Here is a 7,032-nt window from a genome sequence, read left to right as displayed (position 1 = left end):
CGGGTGATGGTATACAAAAATTTCAGAAATCACCACTGAATAACTTATTCATGTAACCAAACGCCTTCTGTTCCCCAAAAACCTATTTAAATAAATAAAGTTCAGGCTGGGCATGGTGACTCACACCTATAGTCCGAGCACTTTGGGAAGCCAAGGTGGGCGGGTCACTTGACGTCAGAAGTTTGAGACCAGCCTGGCAAACAGTGAAACCTCCTCTCTACTAAAAACACAAAAATTAGCCAGGCATCGTGTCAGGCACTTGTAGTCCCAGCTACCCAGGAGGCTGAGGCAGGAGAATCGCTTGAACCTGGGAGACGGCAGTTGCAGTGAGCCGAGATCACGCCACTGCACTCCAGCTTGGGTGACAGAGTAAGAGTCTGCCTCAAAAAAAAAAAAAAAAAAGTTCATAATAAAAAAAATCAATTGTACTGCTACACACTAGCAATGGAAAACATATGGGGTCATAAATAAATGTTAGCAAGCAGACAAATTCACAAATAGGGAATCTGTGAATAATGAAGGCTAACTGTGTTTTGCTCTAGGAGATCTTGGAGGAATCTTTGACTCAGGTTGGAAGCATCAAGGAAGATTCCCAAAGAGATGATACTTTAGCTATGTCCTGAAATACAGGGGGGTCCACTTGGGGGGCCATGACCAAAAACTAAGTTATGTGGTTTGACAAAGAATTATTTCCTTCTTATTCAGAAGCATTTTGTTGTTCTCATAAAGTCACTTTTTTCACTGTATCTTCTAAGTCAACACTGAACAATCGAACTTTCTGAAATGATTGAAATGCTCTGATACAGCATATTCTATTATATGATAACCAATAGTCACATGTGGTGATGAGACTTCAGAATGTGATTAGTATGATTGAGGAACTGACTTTTACGTTGTATTTCATTTCGATTGTTTTAAATTTAAGATTAAATAGGCAATGCGGTGTGGTTATCACAGTGAACAATGCAATTTGGCTTATTACAGTTTGTATATATAAAAGGGATTGTTTTTGTGTAATACTTTTATACCTCTTTTCCTTACTGAGACTTCTCATTTTTTTAGTAGTTTTTCAGTCGATTCACTTGGGTTCTCTTGGAGTATGAACATGACATTGACAAATAAAGATAATTTTATCAGGCTAGGTGCAGTGGCTTACTCTTATAATCCCAGCATTTTGGGAAGCTAAGGCAGGCGGATCCCCCAGATCCAGGAGTTCAAGGTGACATGGTAAAACTCTGTCTTTAAAAAATATATAAGAACAAATATATATATATATATATATATGAACAAAAATAAATAAAATTAAATGTAAAATTTTACATATATCTTTCCAATGTTTATTTCTTTTTCTCATCTAATTACATTATCTAATGAAATTTATATTGCTTGTTTATACTGGCCAATGAAATGTTCTGTAGTAGTAGGGCTGACAGTGCGTAAGCTTGTCCATGACAGTGGAATTCCTAAGTGTGATTTCTTCCCTGTTTTTCTGAAAATGTTACAAACAAGTGACAAATGAATTTTTTTGGTCCCCCAAGCTTGCTCGTGGGTGCTGTGTTTAGAAGTGCCACTCATTGTTTTCCAAGATAGAAATCTAGGCACCGCTGGGCTCTGTGGCTCATACCTGTAATCCCAGCACTTCGGGAAGCCGAGGGCTTCAGCCCAGGAGTTTGAGACCAGCCTTGGCAAGATAGCGAGACCTGGTCTCTACAAAAAAAGCCAAAAAATGAGGCAGGAGGATCACTGAAGCTCGGGAGATGGAGGCTGCAGTGAGCCATGATGGTGCCACTGCCCTCCTGCCTGGGCAACACTGAGACGTCTCAAAAACAAACAAATAAAAAAGAAATCTAGACATCGCTTGTTTTTCTTTACTGCTAACTAGAATAACCAGTTTAAGACATCACTTTTGTTCTGTCTCCCCTTCTCCGTCTTCATCTCAGTTGCATCCAGTCCTACCAGCTGCCAAACCAGTCCTCTTCTATCTTCGCTGCCTCCATTCGTCCTGCGCTCATCAATACCATTCATTCTTGGAACATTACATGAGCAGCCTCTTCATTAGCCTTCCAGCTTCCCCTTTCACCTCCTCCAATTCTTTCTCCTCAGAGCAGCTGATAGGTCTTTCTATACTCTCAATCTATCATATGGCTTCCCTAATTAAAAGTCTTCAATGGCCTCCCTCTGCTCTTAGGATAAGGACCAAAATGCTTAACATAACCCACAAAGCCATGTTGTGGACCATCTGCCTCTGCCTTCATCCTCAGCCTCATCTTGCACCGCCTTCCCTCAATCTTTGTGCTCCAGCCAACTGGCCTTTCTGTTCCTTGACTCCACCATGATCTCCTTGGCTTCTGGGATTTAGCACATGCTGTTCCTTCTCCCTGAAATACTCTCTTACTCCCCTTCTCTGTTTGCCTGGCCAACTCTTACTCTTTCTTCAGACCTCAGGCCGGGAGCTCTCAACCTTCTCTGACACTGCTACATATGTTCAAATCTCCTTCCCCTTCCCTGTAACATTCATGACATTCATGTTCACAGTTTTTCAAGGCAGGGAAAAAGTCTGTAGAGGCAGGATTCTGCTGTCTCTCCATACTCAGAACAGAGCCTGTCACATAGTTGCTCACTCAGTACTTGTTGCAGAAACTAATCTCCCTTTCCCTGGAATCATAATGCATAAACAGCTTCTGCGTATGCCTTATCTAAGTGGAAGAAAGCAGGATTACTTGGCCCACACTTTGTAGACAGGAAGCTTTCAGTGTGTGCCTACCCAGCCTGAGCCACCAACAAGCTCTCATATAAGCCTCTGAATGTTCTCTTCCACCCAACTTTTAATCCTCTCTAATCAATTCTCTGCACAGTGTCAGGAAAACATTTGTTTGTTTTTATTTCTATGGGGCAATGTTTTTTAAAAACATACTGTACTTTTCTGTTTAAATGCCTTCAGTGACTTTTGGCTGCTTTTTTTTTTTTTTTTTTTTTTTTTTTTGAGACGGAGTTTCACTCTTGTTACCCAGGCTGGAGTGCAATGGCGCGATCTCGGCTCACCGCAACCTCCGCCTCCTGGGCTCAGGCAATTCTCCTGCCTCAGCCTCCTAAGTAGCTGGGATTACAGGCACGCACCACCATGCCCAGCTAACTTTTTTTTTGTATTTTTAGTAGAGACGGGGTTTCACCTTGTTGACCAGGATGGTCTCGATCTCTCGACCTCGTGATCCACCCGCCTCGGCCTCCCAAAGTGCTGGGATTACAGGCTTGAGCCACTGCGCCCGGCCTTGGCTGCTTTCAAAATAAAATTCCAATTCTCACCCTGGGCTAAAAGGCCCCGGATGATCTGGCTCCTGTGCACCTCCCCCACCCCAACTCATTCCACCTACCCTCTCATCCACTACACTCTGCTTTTCTGTTTTCTTTTCTTTTCCCTTTTTTTCTCTTTTTCTGAGATGGAGTCTCACTCTGTTACCTAGGCTGGAGTGCAGTGGCACAATCTTGGCTCACTGCAAGCTCCGCTTCCTGGGTTCAAGCAATTCTCCTGTCTCAATCTCCTAAGTAGCTGGGTCTACAGGCACCTGCCACCACACCTGGCTAATTTTTGTGTTTTCTAGTAGAGACAGGTTTCACCATATTGGTGAGGGTGGTCTCAAACTCCTGACCTCAGGGATCCACCTGCCTCGGCCTCCCAAAGTGCTGAGATTACAGGTGTGAGCAACCGTGCCTGGCTTCATTCACTACACTCTGGCCACACTGGTCTCCTTCCTGTCCTTTGAATAGTCTAAGCTCTTTGGGCCCTTCAGGTCTGTATTGTCTCCTCTACCTGTAATGCTTTCCCTCTAAACTCTCCTCACATTTGGCTAATTCCCATCCTTTATGAATATCACTTTCTTTTTCTTTCTTCCTCTTTTTAAAAAAATTTTTTAATTTTTTTTTTTAAGGAAGGAAGATGCCAGTGTTATTTAAACACAAAATGTGCACGTAAGCTGTCTACTCATTTTCTTTGCTGCGCAGCCTGGCATTGGGGTTGGTGACTCTGACGGCCAGCTGGGCAGCTCTTACCATGATGGCTTTGTGGTTCTTGGAGGAAACATTGTGAGCAATCTCAGCACAGTAAGGTTTGTTGCACATCAGCAGCCCTTCCAGCTCCTTGACGTTGTGGACCAGGAACTTCCGGAAGCCACTGGGGCAGAATGTGCTTTGTTTTCTTCTTGCTCCCATAACCAATGTTAGGCATCAAGATCTGGCCCTTGAACCTTCTACGAACCCTGTTGTCAATACCTTTGGGTTTCCACCAGTTACGCTTAATTTTGACATATCGGTCTGACTGGTGCCGGATGAACTTCTTGGTTCTCTTTTTGATGATCTTGGGTTTCACAAGGGGTCTAAGGGTGGCCATGATGCCGAGGAGATTGCTGCTATCTCCGTAGGCAGCGCCGAGGAAGAGAGGTTTTGTTGTTGTTGTTGTTGTTGTTTTGTTTTGTTTTTTAGTAGAGATGAGGTCTCACTATGTTGTCTAGGCTGGTCTCGAACTCCTGAGCTCAAGTGATCCTTCCACCTCAGCCTCCCAAAGTGCTAGGTTTACGGGTATAAGCCACTGTGCACAGCCAAATGTTACTTTCTCAGGACATTCTTTCCTGAGAATTTAAAGAAGCTCCGTACCAGTTCCCTCCATCACATCACCTTGCTTATTTCTTTCATGGTGCTTACTACAGTCTGAAATTACTTAGTTGTCATTGATCCCCACCAAGAATACAAGCTCTATTTTGTTCACCACTTCATCCTCAGAGCCTAGATGGTGTATGACATATAATAGACTCATTGTAAATACCTGTTTGGATCAACGGAATCGATATTCCAAAACAGTGGCAGATCTGGAATTCCTTCTTTGAAAAGTGGAGGTGTTGCTCCTTTCTTCCAGAAGGTGGCACTAAAGCTGCAGCTGGTCCTTGGCAGAGGTGTGGGTGGGCTGTGCGGGTGGCAAGACAGGGCAGCAGGGCCGAGTGAAGATCGAGGGTCAGGGCTTGCTGTAGCCATGCTGGATGCAAGCATACAGGAAGTCAATATGGCTCTTCTTCCAAAGAAAAAGTAGGTCTGATCTGTCCAGAAGGGACCTAGAGTAGCCAGTGACCCAAGAGACATTGCTTTCCCTCTTCACCCACCTGTCCCACCCCCAAAGCAGCCTCCATGAATTCCACAGGGGATCTTGGAAGAGGAGAGCGATTTTCTGTGAGTGTGAAACCGGAGAGAAGCAAGGGCATTCAAGTCTAAATCCCCATAGGATGTTTGGGGGAAATTGTGAGCTGGAGAGAAGCGTCATAGTGGGCCAGTGGGAGTTAGGTCTGACGCCCAGCCAAAGCCTGCTCTTCTCACAGCTCCCATTCACTCAGATCCACGTGCCTGCCTCACCCCACCATGCCTGGCCCTGGGCTAGGTGTGGGAGACCATGATGAAGTGGACGAACCCTTAGAGGTATCCCAAGGGCAGAGGGACAGGGACTGCTTCAGAGAGGCTTGCTGGAGTCAAGACACATTGGATGGGTGTCTGCCAGATGGAGCTGAGGCAGGTGTATCCCAGGGCCAGCCAGGGGACCTGCAAGAGGAGCGGCATCTAGATCTGGGCCTGGGGAGGTCAGTAGGGGTCTCAGGAACTCACAGAAGGTTTTCTAGGAAACTTTTTGTTTTGTTTGAGACAGGGTCTCCCTCTGTTCCCCAGGATGGAGTGCAGTGGTGCAATCATAGGTCACTGCAGCCTCAGCCTCCTGTGTTCAAGAGATCCGCCTGCTTCGGCCGCCCGAGTAGATGGAACTATAAGGTGCAAGCCACCACACCTGGCTAATTGGTTTTTCTTTTACAGAGTCAGGGTCTCACTATGTTGCCCAGGCTGGTCTTAAACCCCTGGTCTCACAATCCTCACAACTTAGCCTCCTCAGTAGCTGGGATTATAGGCAGAGCCACTACCCCCAGCTTACAAAAATATTTCTAAACAGGAGAGCTGTGTTATCTTGGATAGTTTGCAGAAAGGACTATCCAAGCTAGTTTGATCTCCTCACCTTCTTTCTGCAAACTATCCAAGATAACTCATATTGAAATTGGCTACAGTGGGAGTTATTCACACCATGGAAATCACCTAGTTTCCCAACTAGGCTTTCTCCACCACCCTGTTCCTCACCGGAGGCATTTGTTATGTTTTATTTTGTCACCAGTGTATCTGTGATGAGATCCTCCTTCATCTGATACACACATTCAGCAGGTACATTCTCACCTTTCAATACCATCGTAACAGTTGTGGAGAAAGAACCACAGGTCTCCAGGGACACCATCGGCCTCCAGCCCTGCCAGTCCTATAGGCTCAGGCATGCACCAAGCAGGAAGCGCAGTGTACAGGCACAGCCAGGGCAAGCGTCTGTGTGCTGGTCCCTGGTCATTCTCAGGCACAGGGAAGTAGATAGTGGTGATTATGGTACTGGAGTCTTAACAGAGTTGGGATGAAATTTCAATTAGGTCGCTCAAGGCTATGTGACTTTAGCTAAATCCCTCTACACTGGGGTGTTCTTATCTTTCTTTTTTTTTTTTTTTTTGAGACAAGAGTCTTGCTCTGTCACCCAGGCTAGAGTGCAGTGGCGCGATCTCAGCTCACTGCAACCTCCGCCTCCTGAGTTCAAGCGAGTCTTCTGCCTCAGCTTCCCAAGTAGCTGGGATTACAGGCACCCTCCACCATGCCCGGCTATCTTATTTTTCGAATAGAAACAGTCCTGACTTAGCAAGAGGCCGGTTGCAGTGGCTCACACCTGTGATCCCACTATTTTGGGAGGCTAATGCGGCAGGATTGCTGGAGTCCAATGGGAAGAACTGGCCTGGGCAGTATAGTGAGACCTTCATCTCTCCACAAAATTTAAAAATCAGCCAGGTTGGAGGTACACACCTATAGTCCTAGCTACTCGGCAGGGTGAAGCAGGATTGCCTGAACCTGGGAGGCAGATCGCGAGTGAGCCAAGATTGCGCCACTGCACTCCAGCCACACCTTCAGACGTGTTCTACCCCACCC

General features: G+C 45.8%; 1 pseudogene; it reads right to left on the bottom strand.

Moving 5' to 3' along the window:
* Positions 1-1,341: 1,341 nt before the first annotated feature.
* On the bottom strand, positions 1,342-7,028 carry LOC141580235 (large ribosomal subunit protein eL32-like; annotated as a pseudogene).
* Positions 7,029-7,032: the final 4 nt, after the last annotated feature.

Source organism: Saimiri boliviensis, chromosome 11 (assembly GCF_048565385.1).
Source record: "Saimiri boliviensis isolate mSaiBol1 chromosome 11, mSaiBol1.pri, whole genome shotgun sequence".
Taxonomy (NCBI): domain Eukaryota; kingdom Metazoa; phylum Chordata; class Mammalia; order Primates; family Cebidae; genus Saimiri; species Saimiri boliviensis.
Note: the sequence above shows the minus strand (reverse complement) of the source record. Positions and strands in the feature narration are given on the sequence as shown.